Source organism: Aotus nancymaae, unplaced genomic scaffold (assembly GCF_030222135.1).
Source record: "Aotus nancymaae isolate 86718 unplaced genomic scaffold, 86718_ANA_hifiasm-v0.15.2.pri h1tg000036l, whole genome shotgun sequence".
In the NCBI taxonomy this organism is placed as follows: Eukaryota; Metazoa; Chordata; class Mammalia; order Primates; family Aotidae; genus Aotus; species Aotus nancymaae.
Window position 1 is genome coordinate 30,422,877 of NW_026988450.1, and position 22,993 is coordinate 30,445,869.

A 22,993-nucleotide genomic window follows, 5' to 3' on the forward strand; every position below is an offset into this window, starting at 1 on the left:
CCTGATTCACCAGCTCCCCAATCCTATCTGTGGTTTTGCTCTATTTTTGGTGTCTAGTCCTTCCTCTGCCCCTCTTCCTCTCTACTTCTCTTTCCATCCTCAAATAAGTCTCTCCCATATTGAACACTTACTTTACATAAGACACCATGACAAGTGCAGTGTGAAACGGAGGAGGGAAGAGGGATGGAATGAATTAATGAATGAACGAACAAATGAAAGAACGACTGTGTTCACACTCTAAGGAGAATATCCTGGCTGTTGACTAAGATTCAGAACATCTCAATCATTTTAACCAACTGAGGCATAACTCCTGATTTCCAATATAACAAACTGAGTGGAACATGAGCCTTCCAGATTTGCATCTACTGATGTTCTTTTGTTAGAACCACATATTATCATCATAGACTGTGTGTTGCTTTCTCCCATAGCAGAGTCAGCAGAATATTTATATTATCTTGAGGTATATCTATTATTTCCTTGACAGTTAGAAAGTGAGAAACTGCTGCCTTTTGTTTGCCATGGCATTCAGCTACATTATTATTTTCTTTTAATAAGTTTAAAAAGATCAGAACAAGACACACGATCATGGGCTATCTTCTTCTAACCCAACTCCAGGTCTTTCTGCTGTCAATCACACCAACTAGGAGACAGCTTTGCCGGGTGCAGGGCTTGATAGACAACTGAGTTCCCAAGCCATCGTGCCACCCCTTTATTAGACTTCAGGACAAGCCTCCTTCTGAACCCCTGCCATTCAGATACATCGAGATGTGGATTCCAACCCTAAACCTCTCCACTCTTCCATGTCATCATGGTCAATCCAGGGAATTCTCCTGAATTAGTCAGAAACGTGAACAAGATTTAATTATCTAAATCAAATTGCTGCAATTTTAACTGCAAATATTTACAGTTAAATAAGGTAAAATGTAAAGAATTAACAATTTTCTTTAAAAATGTCAAATTCTATTCATGTGTATTAAAAATAATGTTTGGATGTGCTTTCCCTATTACCAGATATGAATAAGATCCTAATTTGAAAATTAGAGATGAGATTTGACAGTTAATTTAATAATACAAAAATGGTACACAGTTTTATATTTTCAGAATACACATTTTGCAACTTAAAAATATTCCAAGGAAACAAGGTCATTAAGACACTGTGGTGCTATCATAAGGACAGACATAGAGCTCAATGCTTTAGCATCCAGAAATAAACCCATATACTTATATTCCTTCAACTATATGGCCAACTGAGTTTTTGGCAAGGGTGCCAAGAGTATTCAATGGGGAAAAAGCAGGCTTCTTCAGCAAATGGTTCTGGAACAACTAGACAGCCACATACAAGAGAATAAACTCAGACCACAGAAAAAGTGAACACAAAATGGATCAAATGCCTCAAGGTAAGAGCAAAAAGTACAAAGCTGTTAGAAAAAACCAAAGGGCTAAATCTTCATCAGCTCAGATCTGGCAGAGGCACGGGACCCCAAAAGCACAAGCCAACTATAGAAAAAACAGATAAACTGGACTTTATTAAAATAAAAATATTTGTAATTTAAAGGACAATATCAAGTGAATAAAAAGACAACCCAAGAAATGGGAGAAAATATATGCAAACCGTATGTGATAAGGGATTTACATATAGAATATATAAATAGCTCTTATAACTCAATAATAAAAAGACAAGTAACCCAACAAAAAATGGGCAAAGGATCCAAAGAGACATTTCTCCATAAAAGATATACAAATAATCAAAAAACACATGAAAAGATGCCAACATCAGTAGCCAACAACGAAGTGGAAATCATCCACAATGAGATACCACTTAATACCTTCCTAGTGATCTGCACTTGGCCGTAACAAACATGTCTAAGCTAATAACAAGTGTTAAGAGGATGTGGAGATATCGGAACCCCCATGCCCCACTGATGGGAATGTAAAATGACACAGTTGCTTTGAAACAGTCTGGTAGTTCCTCAGAATCTTAAACAGAGAGTTACCATTGGACCCAGCAATTCTACTAGGTACAAAGCAAAAGAAATGAAAATATACATCCACACAAAAACTTGCACATAGATATTCACAGAAGCATTATTCATAACAGCCAAAGAAGGAGAAACGGTGCCCCTCAACTGGTGAGTGGGTATACACAAAATGTGGTATATCCATTCAAAAGAATATTATTCAGCCATAAAATAGAATAAAATGCTGGTACATGTTACAACGTGGATGAACCTTGAAAACATGCTAAGTGAAATAAACCAGTCACACAAAAAAATTATATGATATTATATGATTATATGTTTATAAGAAATGTCCAAAATAGGCAAATACATAGACATAAAAAGTAGATTTGTGTTCCTTAGGGCTGGGGAAGAAGGGGTGATGAAAATGTCCTAGAATTGATGGTTGCACTTTAAATAGGTGACTTGTATGGTATGTGAACTACATCTATATAAAGCTCTTATCAAGACTAATATTCCAAGCATTTGGATGTTATAAGCATCAGTTATTTTCCAGATTAATCTTAAAAAATATGGCAAACCCCAAAATAATTTTAGCTGAATCATGAGAGTTGTTACACTAAGCAGATGACTTAGCTCCGTTGCAAACTACCATACCCTGACTGGGACAACTTGAGTATAATTCTGATAGACCAAATACTCCTTCAGGTCTCCTTTCATCATGCTGATTATTTCCAAGGGTGATAGAGATAATCAGGGTATCAGGGTATAGAGATAAGGTGAATCACTGCAAATGATTATTGACCCAATCACATAGAAACCCTGTGCCTTCAATATTGATTTCTTTTTCCACCAAATGGAATTTTAGGATTTCTGATGCAGATGATTAAGTCAAATATGCCCTCTCTCCAAAACCCACATATCCTGTCCATGGAATGCCATGCTCAGCAGTTTCTGCTATACCTGGCTCTCTGATAGTTTTCATAAGGGTGGTTAGCAGCTTCTTAACACTGATGATGACATTCCTAAGAAGGCCCAAGCGAGTGAACTCCGGGAGTTCAGGATGTATTTTTACCAAACTAACCTGAACTCTTATTCTGGCTAAAGCCACTCAGAGGAACCAAAACAGAGCGCAATTCTGGGACACTGAAACCCTGACAGATGAGATGTGCACCCGACAGATGGCCGGGGCTGAGCCCCCGCTGGCAGTGCTGGAGGAGGGTCTAAGGAGAGGAGTGCTTTCTCAAGGTTATATCCTAACAGTCTTTTCTGGGGAAGGAGTAATGATGTTGAGAGTGCAGTCTCCCTGCTATCTGGGTAGACAAATACAGGGACTGAGAACAGACTTCAGCAATCTACTCCAAATTCACGTCTGACTTTTAAAAACTGTACCTGGAGGCAAGATATCTACTCAGAATGAGACTAGAATCATGAAGCTCAATTATAGATTCTCAAATTTAAAAGAAACTTAAAGATCATCCATAAATCAACCCCACTTGATACCTGAATCCTTTCTATGATGTCTGTGACATCTCATCTGTAACTGCAATGTCAAAAGGACTTGGTTAAACAGTTCAACATACTGAGCACTGAATGAATCACAGTGCTTAGAATATAGTAACTGCTTAATATTTATTCACTGACTGAGTGAATTAATTTTAAAAAATCAGAGTAAGGCTCCAGGGTGTTGCTGTAATAAAACCTCTCTCCCTCACAGTCCTTGAAGACAGAGAAGAGAGTAGGATTACAGGTTGCTCACGACTGGCATACCACTGAAGCAGTATTTCCCACATGCAAACATCATTCCAGTAAACACAATACTTTATCTATGTTGCAATGGAAATAAACCAATAAACAAAACTTAGACCTGCTAATCTACCTATGCTGAATTCCCTTCCATAACAAAGGGCTTCCTCCATCCCAAGGAATCCCTTTCTGTCTTTGGGAAGCCTTGTTAAATCTGAGCTAGGAATAAGTAAGAAAGCAAGCCTCTGTGCTCCAGAGGCTTAGTGGCTTCAACCTAGTTTGAATCTCAGTTCTAATGTCTAGCGCCATGCAGAACAAGCCCAATAGTTCCCCAACATGGCAACCCTTCAAATACTGGAAGACACCTATTTAAAGAAGTCCCTCTTCCCCCACCCTTGAGCCTCTCCTCCTCTATTCCAAAGAATATGGTTTTATGTATCACCTGTCATAACTCAAAAGAACACAAAGACTGCCAGGAGAAGGGAGCAGGTCCCTGGCCAGGTCTGCCCATAAGAGCAGAGTAGGTGAAGAGCCTGCTCCAGCTACAAAGCCCAGCCTGAGAGGGCAGCCAGCAACCAAGCACAATGTCCAAGGGACAAGGCAACGTGGACCTGATTTAGGAAATAACCCTTACCTGGGTTTTGGTGGTGGGGGTGGGTGGGGACCTTTGGGGCCCATCTGTCACAGGGAGGCAAAGCTATCAGCAAAGAGTAAGTAAGTTGGTGAAGTCAGGAAGGTGGTCCATTACCATCCTGGAGGTCTAGTCACAGCAACAGAATCTGGCCACTGAAGTGACTCAGAGTAACAGCCACAATTCTCAAGAAGACCACCTGGCAAGACCAACACAGACTATGAGACCCAAAGAAGATCTTCAGTCCCAGACACTTGGTTACACAGCAGCAGAAAGAGCTGAAACTTGGAAGGCCAAGGAGTAAGGATCATGGGAGCCTGAGAATCATTACTGGGATACCAGAGCCTGCATCTGCATAGCCATAAAATCGCTGGAATGTGGTGTAGTCATCCTAGTGTTCAGTGGGGCAATACCATCTCAACATGGGAGATTACCATTCAAAAACAAGCACAGCTGGCACTGGGCAAGATGCTACTGTGGGCGAGGCAGAGAGAGAGTATAATTAGTAATGTGCTCCAGTGGACTGTGGGGTAGGTTTGAACATCTTAAGTGTTTCCTGCTTTAGTCAGAACAAAGTCATATTTGGGGAGGGCAACGACGGTGCATGCAAGAAGAACAGAGAGATAGTGAGGAAACAGGGAAGGCAGGAGATGTATTGGGGGATGGGGGACTGGCATTGTCATTTTCTGGATGTTCTCTTCTAAAAGATCAAGCTCAAAGGCAATTCTCCAGCTTAAGCACTTCATCAGTGAAGAGTGGAACAGGACTCTTATTTCTGTCCACCCACATTATTTAGAAGGCCAAAGATCACAGAAGCCTTTTTACCAGCCCTGCCATACATACACACACACACACACACACATACATATATATACACACACATACACACGTGTATATATGTATCAACATATATACATGCATATATATATACAATGTTATATACATATACTAACACATCTATATATACTTATATTTGACTAAAATCTAAATTTCTGTGAAATACAATGTTGCTAAGCTTCATCTCTCCTCACTGTCCTTTTGCAATTTAACTGGGAGAGCAGGGTGCTTACATTGATCCCTGTGACATTTCTGCTTCTTAGACTTGGGTCACTATGTTAAATGTCAAGATGTTCCTGAATCTTGTTTCCATCAGTTTTTACATCTGCTCTTTCCCCCAATTTTGGGGCATGCATTTATATAGTTTTATTCATGTGAGGCCTAACAGGTACTAAGATTGAATAAGGTTAAAATATCAAAAACTTCTCTTCAGGAAGACAGCAATGTATTAATCAGTTTTCTCTGGATATACCTACGAAACCAGTTATTAATCCAGCTAATTACACACATTCCTTATTTGTCCAAATACTAAATGTTAGCAATATGATATACCTTTGATTAAAAAAAAAAACCCAAAACATACCCATAAATTAATGCATGATACTTCTCATTAACCTGTCTGACTTCTATGATGGGTTTAATACATTATCAATATAACAGAGATCAACCTCAAAGCATAGCTATTTCATTGACATTTCATATTCAGTCCACAGTAATCATGCAAGAAAACGGTATTAAATATGCTCAATGGCACAGCAATGAAAGACGTAGCCAAAGACAATGCATATGGGCTATGATGCCCGGTGCAATATTGGAGAAACATAACTACCAATGCTTCTGCTTCCCTTACCCTAGGATTCTTGCTTTCATCAGCTGCTCTTCTCCCCTTGCTGAGCTCCCTCGTGTTTCCTGGCTGCTTTTTCTTGCTGCTTCTCCCAGCTGTGCCTCTCGTTTTTTCCCCTCCCCAGCTGCTTTGGCTCACACTTTCAGCCTTCCTGGTATTTACTGTGTTAACAGTTCTAGTCTTCATGCCATCTGATGTCTCCTATTTCATTTTTCACACACTTTAACAGCTGAAATCCCTGATGTATGCAAAGCAGCAGTCCATTAAAAGAGGGTTTTCTGGGTTTTATTTTTTTCATTGAGTACAGAAAAAATGGAAGCAGCGAGAAAGGGTAGTTCACAGAGCTGCCAAAGAGAGGCCACTGTGAAGATAAGATGAAGGCGAAAAATAATAATAATCAGATTTCTTTAGGCATCAAAAAGATTTTAAGTATGAAACTGGAAAAACAGTTCCTTCTGAAAATCCTCTTCAATGGTGTGGTTTAATGAAAACGCTGTAATCTCCTTTCCAAGAGGAACATAATTTTCTTGAATTCTAGGAAGCTGATGATAAAAATCCTTAAACATGTTATCCTTACACTATCTACAGCATACAGGACCCAGGTAAGTATAATACATACACTGAGTTTTTAAAAAATGACATTTTATTAGCAAAAATCGTCTATTTTTAAGTATGCCGCCTAGAAAGAGGCTTAAAATGCCATGATTTAGTATAAGCCTTATCTGTAGGGACCCATCCCAAGTGTGGCTTGGATATGAATTCCTTGCAGTTTCAATACCAGCAGAGAAATAATCAAAATGACAGAAGTGTTCAACAGAAAAAGAAATCTTTCTTGTTGGCACAGAATAGAACAGTTTTTAATATGCAGCACAATGTATTTAAGAGAAGTTCTACAGCCTGCTTCTCAGGCATCTGAATACAAAGCAAAACTAGCTTCAGTACTTAAATGTTGCTTTAGTGAACAGAAAACATATAAATTGACCCCTCTAATTATTAGTTTATAAATTAATAGTAAAATACAGATTTTAAAACATTTTCTTTTAGGCAATGTAAGTAAACATGAGATAATAACTAGCACAACTATAGAGGATATTCATTCAGTGATTTGTTCATTTTCTTTATTCACCTGTCAATGTTATTTCCTTGTTTATGAATAAAATGGACAAAAGTAAGTATTATTCCAGTCCCTTCCACTCTGCACATTTAGGAACTTTGTTTTGGACTGGGACTTTAGCTGCCATTTTATGGAGCTTTGGCTTGTCTTGGCCTAATGCCCATGACCTATCCTGCCACTGTATATCATGGGCATCTAACTGGGTAGCCACCTGGAACACTCCGTTGTCTCTCACAGAGCCTCAGGTCTGCCTCAGGCATTCCCTGATGAGAAACAGTTCTCTGACTTCTGAGTTATCTAATCTTGGGATCACTCAAGGAGTTAGGGGTTGGAGGGTTGCTGCCCCAGCAGAAGTTGTGTGAATGGGTATGCACGTTGAGTCGGGAGAGGCATGCAAGAAAGACTTCCCTTTCCCCAGGAAGTCAAGGAAGGTGTGGGGTCAGTAACTAACATGAAGTCTGCCCAGGTGTGAGTCCGAGATGCCAAACATTCATGAAAATCTGCTGTGAAGTTCCTCTGCTGTGAAAAGTCCCAGTCCCAGGGTAACTTCCCAGCCACAGAAAGGACCCTTACCTCCGTTCTTGGGGTTCTGCAGAACTGGCTGGGCTGTTTGTGTTGACCTGAGGCAACGGCTCTGCCTGTGGGGTCACAGGAGAGGCATTTAAGCTCTGGTTATTTGCCTGGCAGCTTCCACATTTTGAAAGATTGTTGTCTGTAAAATGCCTGAGTTTCAGAGGGGTATGCAGGGCTGTGTGTGAATTGGGGGTTGGTAGGCTGGCATTTTATAGATGGACCATATGGGATAAAGTAGTCTGAAGTGTCCTTGCTTCTTCACACTCTCTCATATATATATGTAATGAGTATAATGTACACTCATGACACACATACATAAACATACATATACTCGTGTGTGTGTGTGTGTGTATGAGGAGAACACACACACATTAGACCACTTCAATCTTAGACTTTCAATGCTGCCTGTAGATACCACAACGGAACTCTGCTATCGATAATGTGCCCATGTGTGCACTCTCGTATGACCTAGGGTGGTTTTAAGACATGCTGTCATATGTATGACATTTAGTTTCTATGATGGAAAGTTACTACTAAATGATCTAAGTGGAACTTTAGAGAAATTCTGAGACATTCAGTGAGATGTAATGCTCACTCTCACAGAGATAGTCAAGGAGATTCACTTCAAGGGAAAGGATGCATGATCTAATGTATGCTTAAGCATTCTAACAAGAGTTTTGCAACTGTTAAGTGCTCAGTAAATGTTAGCTAAAGTATAATTGATAAAACATGGTGTTTAGAAGAACTACAAGTATCATGACAGACCCTAATAAGAGTCCATGTTCGCATGGTGGCCACACTTAGAGAATCTTTTATTCTGGGTGTGTGTGTGTGTGTGTGTGTATGTGTGTGTACATGTGCCTATGTGATGCTTTTCTGAGCCTGTTAGGTGTTATTTTTGTCCCCTAAAATTCACATCTTTGTCCTATCCCCCAGGAAAGCAGAATGTGACCTTATTTGGAAATAGCATATCCCAGATATACCGTAAGTAGTTAAGATGAGGTCATATTAGAGTAGGATAGGCCACCATACAATGTGATTGGTATCTTTATAAAATGGTGGAATTTGGACACAGGGACACCCACACAGGGAGAACCTCATGTGAAGACTCAAGGTATGCTGCCATAAGCCAAGGAAATGCAAGCAGCTAAGAGACAGACCTGGAATAGATCCTGGCTTAGAGCCTTCAGAGGGAACACGGCCCTGTCGATGCCAGGATCTCAGACTTGCAGTCTCCAGGGTCGGGAGACAATCAATTCTGGATGTTTAAGCCACTCAGTTTGTGGTGCTTTGTTATGGCAGCCCTTGAATACAGAGCCAGTGCATAAAATGATGGTCAAGTTACCTAATATTCCAGTCCTGACTTAAAGACACAGAGATTAGGGTAAGGAAGGTAACTCTTATTACTTTACATACTTCATATCAAGAAAGTTTACATATCAACCCAGCTGCTATATAATTTCTTAATCACATAAATTCAGATGAACATCAAAATAACAGTCAAGTTCATGCAATTCATTATACAATTTCAAAGAGGGAACTTGCATTTTCAATAGTATTTTTTCCCAGCAACAGTTTGAGAGATGAATGACCAAAAAATATGCAGCATAATTAATGAGAAAACTTTCAATAATTGTTTTAATTGTGAGGAAAAATTTTGAAGGGCTCCATAAGAATTTGTATTGACCAAAATTCCTGGGAATTTATTTGCTTTACCGGGACACAGTATCTTAAGACTAATATGCTAGATCACTTATTTTCTTAGACTCCCCTCTTGGATAATTCATGCTCTGCCTTGTCTTTGAAAAGTCACTCAAAATTCATGCGCATGAGTCTGCTCTGGTTCTCTATGTACATTTCCTCAGCCTGTAGTGTATAATGATGTTTCTGTTCTATTGTTTAGTACTTGTGTATATTTCAGAGTTATATTAATATACTTTAAAATTAGAAACAAACTCCATGATATTTCTGCTCAATCTCTAATTCTAGTGGCAAGGAAACTGAGGCCCGGTTGTAATCACACAGCTATCTGAGGTCTGAGCCACAAACAAAACTCAGGCCACTTTTCACTACCTTCACCTCCATTTCACTTAACGCCACCTGTGCTGGTTTCCCCAATCAGGTGATTTGGCGTTACAGCAGATGCCAAAAAACAAACAAACAAACAAAAACCCTCATCCCAAAGATTCTTCTGCCATGGCATGTCCAGATGAGGCATATCAAAATGCTTGCTTAAATATGAAATATTTATGATATAACTACATCTGTGTAAGAAGAGACTACTTATCATATGTGGCTGTTCTTTAGTACATTTATTATTTTTTAAGTCTCTTCCATTTATTTACTCTCTAGAATATATTTCTTTCAACCTGATTGTTTACAGAACTAGTTGGCATTATGTATAGCCCATGTTTTACTTTATTAGTTGTTTTGATAACCAGACTAATGGCATTTTAAGTGAGATGTGAAATTTAGACCTTACTACTGCAGACCTTTGGCAGTCTAGTCAAAGAAGGAATATGGGCCCATCTAATTGATCAAATAAGGGTGGAAGAGGAAAGAGAAGAAGGAAATACGAGAGGAAAGGAGAAAAAAAGACAGACTTGAAAGACTGTGAACTCCCTTGTACAAAGACGCAATGTCTATTACAGGTGTTAAAAATCATGACAACAAATGCTCCCGAGGGTAACATGGCTGCATCTTTACATGTAAAACTGAAGCAGCTGACAGCAGTTTCCACATCAATCTGCCAAAATGGAGAAAACTGGTGTCACCCACAAGACTTAGAAAGAAGAAACAAAAACACCCCTTGAATCTTAACCATGAGTGAAGATCAATAAATATAGGAGCAGCCTCCTCCCAGTGGAATCACATATTTTTTTGTCTGCCATCAACAGGTGTTGCCATGGTAACTATCCTGTAGTTAAGAAGTAGTAGAAGCAAGAAAATCTATACAAAACCACAACAGAGGGACAAAATAAGAAAGATGTGTTATAGCAAAAATAACCACAGACCTACCGGAATGAGCAGCCAGAGACTCGACTGGCCATTTACCAGATCTTCATGTTATTTGAAAGAGATGCTGGAAGGAGAGAAGGTGTCAGCCCAGACCATGGTCCCTGGAGGAACCGGGGCCAGGGAAGTATTGTGAGGGGCTGCTGTGGCCCTCCATTTGTTTTAGGTTCCACTTTATATCCCTATTCCCATCTGTACATTTCAGCTCTGTGATGACTTTGTGGAGGAAAGTTGCAGTTGGGTAGTGTTATATCAGGAAACTTCTAAAAAGTAAACATATCACTGAATGACTTCCTTGATTGTACTTCTACCTCTCTTAGGTCGTACATTTAGTAATAATTTCTCTGCTTTCTTCCCTTCAGATAGAGAAGTTCAGGATTGCATGCTACAAATTGGTGAAATATATAATTCATAGCTAATTCTTCTTATGAACAAGTATCACCAATATTTGTAGGCCAGGTACCAGTAAATACCTCAGAGCCTGGCTGGGATCAAAACCTCATTTATTTATTTATTTATTTTAATTATACTTTAAGTTCCGGGGTACATGTGCAGAATGTGCAGGTTTGTTACATAGGTATACACATGCCACCGTGGTTTGCTGCATTCATCCTCCCATCATCTACATTAGGTATTTCTCCTAATGCTGTTCCTCCCCTATCCCTCCACCCACTGCTATCCTTCCCCTAACCCCCACCCCCCGACAGGTCCCAGTGTGTGATGTTCCCTTCCTGTGTCCATGTTTTCTCATTGTTCAATGTCCACTTATGAGTGAGAACATGCGGTGTTTGAAAACCTAATTTCTTTGGCCATTCCTCCATTGCTCATGGCTCACGATAATATCCACAGTTAGTATCATGAATGAGGAAGTAACACTATTTTTGAAATTAAATTCTGCTTTTTTACTTTGTAAGCTATTGTTGGTGGTCCCCCAAAGGGCAAATCTTATCCCCTTTATCTACTAAACTTGTTGTTGTTCAAATGACCACCCTGCTTTATAAATAAATAACATGGATTAATATATTTTGCTAACTTCTGTGATTCTTCAAGATTAAGGCAGCTGACAGAACAAGATTTTGGAAGATAAAGCCTGAAAGGTTTAGCTTGAGAGACAAATCCATGGGGTACCAACTATATTCTTCTGAGGCCAGGCAGGCAACAGAGTGTCATAGAGAACAGAGAGCCGATGCCTCACCAGTCAAGGCTCTTGCCCATTTCTGGGATTCAATGTCCCCTTCCATAGAGACACAGAAGCATTACCTCATTCAAAGGGTCCGTGTGAGGCTCAAACAAGATAATGCTGTGAAAGTATTTGGTCACTAACTGCAAAACACTAGGCATATAAAACTGATTTGGAAATATGGTTGTCACTTGTTTTTTAAGCTTTCTGCTATGTTAACATTACTTTTAACACACTTTTTTAAAATGATAAAATAAGTAGACCATGACAATTTTCACGTTAATTTTAGAAGAAAATCTTTTTCTTCTTTATTATTTGGAGATACTTATCTGATTTGAACGTTCTTCTATGAATTCCCTTTCTTTAACTTTTTGTTCAGGCTAACAGATTTGTATCATGCGGTGGGTAGGTGTACATGTGTGTATGTGCATGTGAAAGAGAAAGAGCGGTGAGGAAGGGAAGGAGGAAAAGGAAAGTCAAAGGAAAAGGGAAGAGATGGGAAATCAGAGAGAGGAACAAGTGATGGTGTTAATGAAGAGAAGGAGTAAAGACTTTTCCCTCCCATTTCAGAGATAAGTACCTAGCCCTGAGGTTGTGTGTTACTTTGTTTGCAATTTATGGACCACTAGGAATAAGTCATTGGTGGCTGTATACACTCTTTAGCAGAAGAGATTCTGGGAATGGCATTAATTTCTGCGACTGGATTTCATCTCACAGCACTGTTTCTACATTCTCATGCTGATGGGCTTCACCAATTGTAGTTGAAGATGCATAAATCCTTCTGTTTCTCTAACACTCCTAGACTCCTTTTACAGCAAAATACATACTTTCTGTCTTTCTTTAAAGATAGTTCCCTTTAAAATGTTGCCCTTTTGCTTCTGGGTGTTTTGAATTCAGGTTCCCTCTACCCGATCTGTTCCACCCCTCCTCAACTTTCCCCTCTTTACCACCCCGCTGTTTACCACAGTCAGCTGCTGGCCAAGTCTCAAGTCTCATGGAGTCTGTCTCCTTAAATGTTATAGTAAATGTCCAGTTTTGGTATATTGCATGATTACTGAAAAAGTTCACAGAACACAGAGGACATAGAGTATTATATTTTTTAAAAAAGAACGTTCCTTTTCACTATATTGTATAATCCCATAGGTAAGCACTGCTAGAGTTTAGTACAATACTTTAAAAATGCCTGGAAAGATACAGAAATCTAAGAATACTTTTTTCTTTCTTTGTTACATGTATAATGCCCTATACTAGTCACCGTTCAACAGTTTTATTGTGTTCATTTACTGTGTGTTAGAGAATGTTCCCTGTCAGTACATATAGGGTTATCTCATTCCTTTTAATAACTATAGAATATTCAATGAATGGTATGGTTATACTGTAAGTGGGCATTCCGTGCCAATGTATGCTTAGATTATTTTTGGTTTTCCTCAATTATAAACGACATTAGAATGATTAGTCTTGCATATATATATCTCAGCACATGAGTGAGTATAGATAGGATTCCTAGACATGGAGTTGCTGAGTCAAAGGACATACACATTTTTCATTTTATTCTCCTGCTCCTTACTGACCTAAAAACCAAAGTTTTATTAATATATAGTATATAACTGTAATAGGGAATATAAGCCTTGGTTCTTCTGGGTTTTACCAGTCAGATTCATTTCTTTTAGTACCTTCTGGGAATTCTTAATATCCTTCTCCACTGATGGTATTTCTCCCTGACTTTCCAGTTCTGCTGTGGATGTGTGGATTTCTTTTTCCTTCTTCTTTTTTTTAAACTTGAAGAATCTGGAGCATGAAGGATAAAATAACAGTCCACCAGACTTCTTGTGCGGTCAAGGCCAAGAGGTTCCCAACTACTCTTGCCCTTTTGCATTCGTCCTCCATACGGCTCTCCAAGTGACTTTCTAAAATGCAAATATTAACTTGACTCCCCTGTAATAACACCTGAACGCCTGGGGACAGTTATGGGTTGAATTTTATCCCCTAAAAAATGTTAAAAGTCCTAACCCCCAGTACCTCAGAATGTGATTTCATTTGGAAACAGAGTCTTTACAGAGGTAATCAAGTGAAAATGAGGTCATTAGGGTAAGCCTTAATCCATTAGGATTGATGTCCTTATATAAAAGGTGGAAATTTGGACACAGAAACAGATGTACCTAGAGGGAAGCAGATGTGAAGAGACACAGGGGAAATGCCATCTGAAGCCAAAGGCAAGGGCTGGGATTTTGCTGTCACAAGCCAAGGAATGCCTGAGGCTATCAGAAGCTGGAAGAGGCAAGGAAAGGTCTGTCCCTGCAGGCTTCAGAGGGAGCATGGCCCTCCTAACATCTTGATTTTGGACTTTTGGCATCCAGAACTGGCACAGAATACATTTCTGCTGTTCTAAGCCACCCAGTTTGCTGTACTTTGTTATAGCAGCCACAGGAAACTAAAACAGTGGGTCAAGTCCAACTCCTTAGGGATCTCAAATAGTCCCTTTCACACACTGACACACAGCCTCAGAATCCTCCTCACAACCTTTCCTGCAAACACCCTACTGCCTTATCTACTCACATCCAAAGGCTCTAGGATGCTTCCTATGTCAGTGCATTTGAACACACCAGTCCCTCTACCTAAATTTGCTTCTCCCATTGCCTAAGCATGACTAACGTTCCATTGCTTATCTGCAAGGCCACCTCCTCCATGAGCTGTCTCTGGCACCCCCCCCAACCAGTCTCCCTGGGCATAGCTGGCTGTCCTTGTGAGTCCCCCCTGTGCTGCACCTGGAGTATTTTAATGTTATTTTGCACTTGCTTGTTTAGACACACCTATCACCCACTTCTGTGCTACAAGCTCCTCGAAGATAAAGCCATTCAATGTCTCTAGCAAAGTTACCATATACACAATGTCCAAAGTGGGATTTTGCTGGGTGAACTGTATACCAGTGCCATGAAAATATAACAGCTATCAGCAATGTATCATAATTTTTTATTTTGTTAAACAGGTCTCATGCAACGAGGTAGAGTAGGTCAGGCTGACTGCAAATGACTGACGCACGCCATTGACAATGGCTGAAGAGTACTTTCCTAAGCACTGAATTTGTGGCTATTTTCATGCTGTTATTTTTGATAACATTCATTCTTCCAGTCAGTCTTATTTAGAAACTAGACTTTTCCATCAGATACTGCAAACTCTACAGTTCCAAGCATTAAATATATGTGTTTGGATAAAGCTTCACTATGGTGCTTAGTCTCTGAGGTCCACTGACTGTCTCCTTCATTTAAGAGCAGCTCATTAGAGACAGAAAGTAGATCAGTAGTTGCCTAGAGCTGGGAGGAGTGGGAGATGGGGAAATTGGAGGTGGGGTGACAGCCTAGGGGTGAGGAGTTTCCTTCTGGAGTTATGAGAATATTCTAAAATTGATTGTGGTGATGGTTGCACAACTGAATATACTGAAAGCCACCGAACTGTATATTTTAAATAGGTGAATTGTACAGCATGTGAAAGATATTATATCTCAATAAGTTTGTTCTTTAAAAAAGAGTGGCTCATTCAATCCAGCCCAGTCTACAAGGATTTCTGTTAAAACAAGCCAATTATTTTATAAGCAAACATCCGCACAGACAAAATAAAATAGACCTTCTGCACTAATAAAAAAGAAAAAAAAATACTGCAGCCTGTAATGTTTACAGCATCTAAAAGAAAACCTGACAGACGAGGATATCTCATGCCAGGCCCATTTACTCTGAACTATCCCACTGCTTCGGCATTGGGCTTGTAACAGCATAACTTGACCTCAAATTTTCCTTTTGTCTTACATTATCCTTATTCTCTCTTCTTTTTCTCTGTGTCATTAGGGATACTCTTAAGTCAGTAAATATTAGAGCTGGGAAGAAATTAAGACATTCAATTGGTTCCAAAGCCCTCATTTTACAGATGATAAAATGACAGCCAAGAAGAGAACCCTAAAAATCTACCAAGCTTTTGGTCTTGGAGAGGATATCAGTTACAGAGTGAATCCAATGATCTCTGCGGAAGGCAGTAACATCTGTCAGTGTATCAGGCAAAGGAACGCATCTCTAACTCTTTGCAAACTGTTTAGAAAGCCTTCTGAATAAAGGAAACATTGAATGACTAAAAGCAGACATCCTGATGCTTATCCATAAACTGTTTAGTATTTACCACTTACCATGTGAATGCTTATCACATCTCCCCAGTGAAATTTCAAACTCCTTGATGACAGCAAAGGCAGCTGATATGTCCTTTCCCCCTTCTCTTATCACCATTTGATACTCAAAGCATTCAGCAAAGAGTTAACAGTTGCTTTATGGGCACAGGATAGACCTATAGCAGAGTTTCATATTAAAATATTTTTTTCTTTTTAGTAACATTGTTTTTGGGCAAACATAATTTAATGCACGGAATAACAAAATCTATGTAATAATCCCATAATTGATTGTGACAACTCTTTGAAGCCTCGTTTCTAAGGTCTTTTTTTTTTCTTTTTTAAAAATTTCCAATTTTTATATTAAGTTCAGGGGTACATGTGCAGGATGTGCAGGTTTATCACATAGGTAAACGTGTGCCATGGTGGTTTGCTGCACAGATCATCCCATCACCTAGGTATTAAGCTCAGCACCCATTAGTTATTCTTCCTGATGTTCTCCCTCTTCCCACCCCAAAACCCTCTGACAGGCCCCAGCGTGTGCTGTTCCCCCCATGTGTCCATCTGTTCTCGTTATTCAGCTCCCACTTATAAATGAGAACACATGGCATTTGGTTTTTTTTCTTCCTGCATTAGTCTCTTGAGGATAATGGCTTCCAGCTTCATCCCTGTCCCTGCAAAAGACATGTTCTCGTTCCTTTTTGTGGATGCATAGTATTCCATGGTGTATATGTACCACATTTTCTTTACCCAGTCTATCACTGATGGGCATCTAAGTTGATTCCATGTCTTCGCTATTGTGAACAGTGCCACAATAAACATATGTGTGCATGTATCTTTATAATAGAACAATTTACTCCTTTGGATATATACCCAGTAATGGGGTTACTGGGTCAAAAAATATTTCTGCCTCTAGGTCTTTGAGGAATCACCACACTGTCTTCTACAATGGTTAAACTAATTTACCATCCCATCAACAGTGGCAAAGCATTCCTTTTTATCTATAACTTCGTCAGCGTCTGTTTTTTGACTTTTTGATAATAGCCATTCTGACTGGTGTGAGATGGTAGCTCATTGTGGTTTTGATTTGCATTTCTCTAATGATCAGTGATTTTGAGCTTTTCTTCATGTGTGTTGAAGATATAGAATCAACCTAAATGCCCATCAATGATAGACTGGGCATGTCTTCTTTTGAGAAAAGTCTTTATTTTGGAGGAATGTATACTATAATCACTTAAACAGAAACGGAAGCCTTTAAAATCAACAGGCTCTTGTCTCATGCAGCTGGGGATGACTCGGTAAGCAGGATTCCACAGGGTCCACTCGGATGGACACATACAACAAACTTCAGCTTTAAAAATATCTCAGAGCTAAATGTCTTTTAGAGGTAGCTTCTATTGTAACCACAAACAAATTTTTACCATGGTAAAGAAAATAGCTTCCTTCTGCAACATGTCCTTACATAGGTCATACACTCAAAACATTAAAGGCTCTTTGCTATCGGAATCTGATGATCAGTCATTGAGTTCAACGTATAATTGGAGAGCCCATAGTTAAATGTAATTAGCCAAGATAAACTATAGAGAGAACCATGCAAATATATGAAAACCATTCTTAGAGTTCAGTGTTCCAGGATACAATAAAGAAAACGTAAACCTCTCCTACACATGTTCAAAAAGAAGTACTCAAATGCACCACTTCCGAAAGCTCCCTGGTTAAGGAGGTACTGCCTATTTCCTGTGGTTAGAACTTTCCAGCTTTCTGTAACCTGATCCACCAGCCTTGACTGCTTTCCAGCATAAACTCACCATCTCTGCTTGTGCCTTTGCTGATACCATTCATGCCTGGAATGTTCCTCCCCCTTCTCCCCTGACCACTTATCTCTAAGTCCTGACTGTCCTTTTTATTAAGGCTTGCTCTTTTCCTTCTGCCCTTAGAGTCTGCCCAGTTCACTTGACAACAAGTATTATATTACCTGTCCTATATCGGGGGAGAGTTCTTTTTTCCTTATACATTTCAAGCATATAACACCTTTCTTTTCATCTCTTCATTTACTCTACCCAAGGAGAGGTTCAGTGACATACATGTCTAATGGGCAATTTGGGGAAGCATCTCCTGGACTCAGCTCTTGCCTTCTCTCTGTAGGCAGTAGGGCTACCATTCAGGAATATGAATTCTCTGATCCTCCAGCAAATAATTTGACTTGATTCTTTGGGCTCAGGGAGGCCTGTCCCAGCCATTGTGGCCTGAGCTTAATTCCTGGGTTCCATATCAGGAGACCAAACAAACCATGTCCTGCAGCCTGGCCTTTATAGATAATAAGGGTGATGTTTGAGCTTTATCTGCCAATGATTTTATCCTATCTCTTAGTTTTTCTCAGAACTTGGGAAATTCAAGGTGGTTGTCATTATTATGATTTACATCAACGACTCCAGCATCATTCATATATAAGCATACATATATTTATTAGATGATCTTAAAAGCTGATGTGAGATTGTGTCCCATCTCCCTGCCTGGACAAAGTTTTGGGTCATGTTTCATAAGCTTTTGCAGCCCAGTGTTTCATTGCAATATATAATATACAGTGCAAATAAACTCAAATGGGTTCAATCATTAATACATCATCTAATTAAGGATATACAGAGAAAATAAAGCAAAAGTTAGGACTACAACACTTGTGATTCTGGCTGATGGTCATGACTTTATTAACGCATTTTTGGTGTTACTTAGAAGTGCTTAGCATACAATCATTATAGGCAGGGTGAATATAAAATTAATATATGCTCTACACTGTGATCCTGCAGAGCAAATCTAATTGCACAATGAGCAAGAAAAGAGAATAAAAGATAAGGCATATACCGATTTTCTTCATCAAAACCCACAAGATCTCGCTTCAACAAAGCCCTGTCATTAGCTTCACAATATATCTAAAAGTGAATTTTATGTGATATATGTACTAATCTAATTTCCAAAGCAGTGACAGCAATAAACCAGCTTCTCGTTTACGTACATCTTAAACCTTTATATTATGTGCTACATTATCTTTCGCTGACTCCTATTCACACGTACACAAAGAGCTGCTAATGTACCACGCTGCAGAGAAATGATTTAGTTGTCTACGCGTGTTTTTCAAAGTCCACCTATGGAAATGCAAAAGTAAACTAAGTACATAAATGAATTACAATTATGCCTACATAAATACTGGGTATGAAAAATGCTAAGTCAAATAATTTATGATAAATTGCTAATGTGTCCTCAATTTTACTGTCAGTGCATTAGCTTATCTTAAATATGCATTCGTTGAATGTTAACTCGATGCTAATACTAACAAACACAGCGTACTAACAAGCAGCACAGAGCAAAATAATAATGCTAGAAAGAATTGCTTAGATCACCATTTTCCAATTTTCTAAGATGTGCCACACATTTTCCCTTTGTTCTCACCATCTTCCACTAAAACGACAGTAAACATTGCCCTGCCTACTTTACAAATGGGGAAACCGAGACTGAGGATCAGTGACACTATTGAGGACTAACAGGGCGGGTACTCCAGTCTAGACTGCTAACTCCCAGTAGTTAATCATTCATTTGGAGATTCAAAAAATATGTACTGAGTGCCTACCATATAACAAACCCCATGTTGGGCCTGGGGATGGAGAAGGTCCCTCCCTGCTCTCCTGGTCTCTCACCCACTCTGCCCCATTTGACACAGGATGGCATGTTTAATGTACTATTTTCACTTTATATGTGGACAAAATTTAATTTGTTAAATTAAATTATACAAAAATTTGTTAATATTTTTCCTATAAAAACCAAACTAGGGAAAACTGCCTTAAAATTAATACAACACAATCATTACTTTATAACTTAAGCACGTGTTTCACTGCTAGTCCTCAATGCTCAAAACAGAATGATAGTGTTTCAATTAAAATTGAGACTGTAAATTAAAAATATCCTTTGGCATTTTGCAATGAAGCATTTAATCCTCTATCAAACAAATGAGAATTTAATCACATAACTTAGTCTACTTCATTCATATACCCAAATGTCAGAATTTATCTAATAAAGCAAACTTAGATTTAAACATTCACTGGAAGAGTGGTAATAATGTGTCTGGAGAAGACCCTCTTTGAAATTCAGTTTTGAGTTTTACGCATCTAAAATCACAGGGATCTGAGGCTCCAGTACCATGCTGCAGTTCTCAAGCCACAGTTTTAGTATGAAGTTACCCCTTCATAAGTGTAGCTGTCATAAAATGCCATAAGATATGGGAGAGAGATCAAAGCTTAGTCCTGAAATGAAAAAAAAAAAAAAATGGTACTCACAGTGCTTTCTATCTATATTTGCCCATAAGTTAATTCATGTGTGGTAAAAACATTTGGATTTAAGGCATTTGGATTCCTTCCAGATAGGAAAACAGACAGAAAAGCAAACCCAGTGAGGCAATATGTAGAGAAAACCAATGAGGCAATGAAAAGAGAAAAGTAGGTACTTGAGTCCATCAGTTGGTAAGTCAACTCCACAATCACATCCTCACATTCCTGCTGCATAAGCTGGCAGAATCCAGTCGAACATGTGCTCATTACAAAGGAAACACAAACCCACTGCCTTCTACCTCCTAGAATCATCAGTCTTACAGAACTGAACAAGTAGAGAAGACAGCCAAAGTGAATTTCAGTTGCCCATATTCTTCTACTACTCTCTTTCTCTACAGGATTGTGACTTTACATTTGTCTTACATTTTACTTTTCTTGAGATAAAACTTATACATATATATGTCTCTTAATGAATGCAGCATTATTTCTTATGCAGTGGATTTTTCTCCATCCATCTGTAACCTGTCTCTGATACTGAGTGTTGGGCTGAATGACGCGATGCCAGCTCTATCACATGCCCAAGGTAAGCCTGAAGGTTCTGCTCTAATGTAAAATGAGCACTACTGGATTAGCATCTCTGTTAGATGTGATAAGAGGAAATAGAAAAATGAGAACAGAGAAGTCCTAATTTATATGAATCACAGCCAGGTGCCCTTTAAAAATGACTTAAGATTTTTGAAATCATCAGCCCCTAACTGTCACATCAATTTCTATAGAATGACACATCTACTTAGGCATTTCTCTATTTGTGTTGGATTAATTAGAAATCTAAATGTTCTGTTCATCTTCCCACCATTTTTTGGCTTATTGCACATACATAAGATCTGGAAACCCAGAAAAAGAAAAACATCAGAAGAGGCCTAATTTATAAAAGGAGCTTACTCCAAAAATTCATCTTTAAGTCATTGGAAGACTGAACATACTTTCTCAATAGAATGATGTGAAAAGGAGGGTTTTTACAAATAGGTCATATTAATTTTTATAAAGTTAAACAACTTTATAGAAAACAGAGAAACCAATGAACATTAAACTCAATTGTACTGTAACGTTTCCTTTGATCTTTAATTTTATGTAAATATTTAGCAAGTTGCAATCAGCAAAGACAGTGTATGTATAATTTTCAGTTATGTCAAAAATGCATTTCTATGTTTCAGAATAGCCTGCATAAATCATTTTGACTATAAAACGATTACATTTTTTATATATTACATATAAGTAATATTTTTATATAACATTTTTATATCCTTAGTCACATCCTCATTGTTGAAGCAAGTAGTTTCCAAATTTTCATTTTCATAGCTAAAATCTGTTCACTAAAGACTTGAAAGTGATTTTTATGTGAGACTGGGTCGAGACTATCAGTGTCACCCTCTAGCTTAGGTGGGGGGTCGGCCAGGGGCACCTGCACTCCCAGCAGAAGGCAGGGTGAAATCATATGACTTTAGCAGCCTCTACCACTGCATGAGGCTAGTTGACAAAAAGGGCATTGAGACAGTATTTTAGCTTATCATCCTTAACCACTTACTTTTTTTCCTCTAAGTATTTCAGCTATTTTGAAGACTGATAGTGGGTGGCATTTTTCTCTAAAGTAGAATGTAAAATCATCCTTAATTTGACAGTGACTAAGCCACACTGCTTCTTTACATGTCTGATCAAAATATAGCTTTAAAAGTCTACAGATAATTAAAATTTCAGGAAGTATTTGGAGAAGCTTATTAATGTATTACATAATCATTAACCACAGAAATATATTAATCTTTAAGATCATTGTGAGCACAGGGAACTATTATTCTTGGGATTATTTTGTGTAAACAAACCCAAATCCCTGTGCTACACAAAGGCTAATGTCTTTGCTCAGAGGATTAGAATTAATTTATTACCTCTGCTTTTGACTTAAATGCTATAAACATCTCTGTTGTTCTTGGAAAACAAAGCCTGCTCCTGCATAATTTTTCAGATAAAGAAACTGAAATTAAAGTACTATGAAAATATTTGCTGCATAGAACAAATGCCAAGATCAAAGATGCTAAGACACTGAGTGGATATTTATTATCCCTGCTAATCCTTTTATATTTCAAAGTTAATTTATTTTTACTATGCTCTTCAGTGCTCTTCATCAGTTATTACAGCATAATTGTAATTGTAAATTCATAAAAGAGAATGCAGAGTTAATAATATCATGAGCTTTGGAATAATATTCAAGTAATACTGATGAGGGTGAACATGAATGCATTATCTGAATATAGTCTTTGGATAAACAAGAAAAAATGATAATCTGATGTTAGAACTTTAACTTCTTACCCCGCCAGCCAATGAGGGCCTAAATAAAGAATAGAGATTTAGTTTTAAAACATTAATGATGAATAACTTTCAAGTGATAACTTAGTAAATCATATACCCATTTTTCCCCATATATTCAAGTAATGACTAAAAATTTTACAATATTCTGACTTTCTAGCATTCCTTAATTCTTACTTGTGAAATAGTATCTGAAGTTGAGAAATGGATCCATGTTTCCATGGCGTACTTGATGGAGACAGACCATAGTTATTTCTCATTGAATATACCTTAA

General features: G+C 38.4%; 1 protein-coding gene across 6 annotated transcripts in view; it reads right to left on the reverse strand.

Moving 5' to 3' along the window:
• PAG1 (phosphoprotein membrane anchor with glycosphingolipid microdomains 1) overlaps positions 1-22,993 on the reverse strand; it is a 146,116-nt gene that overhangs the window by 55,130 nt on the left and 67,993 nt on the right. The gene's annotated exons all lie outside the window — the stretch shown is intronic.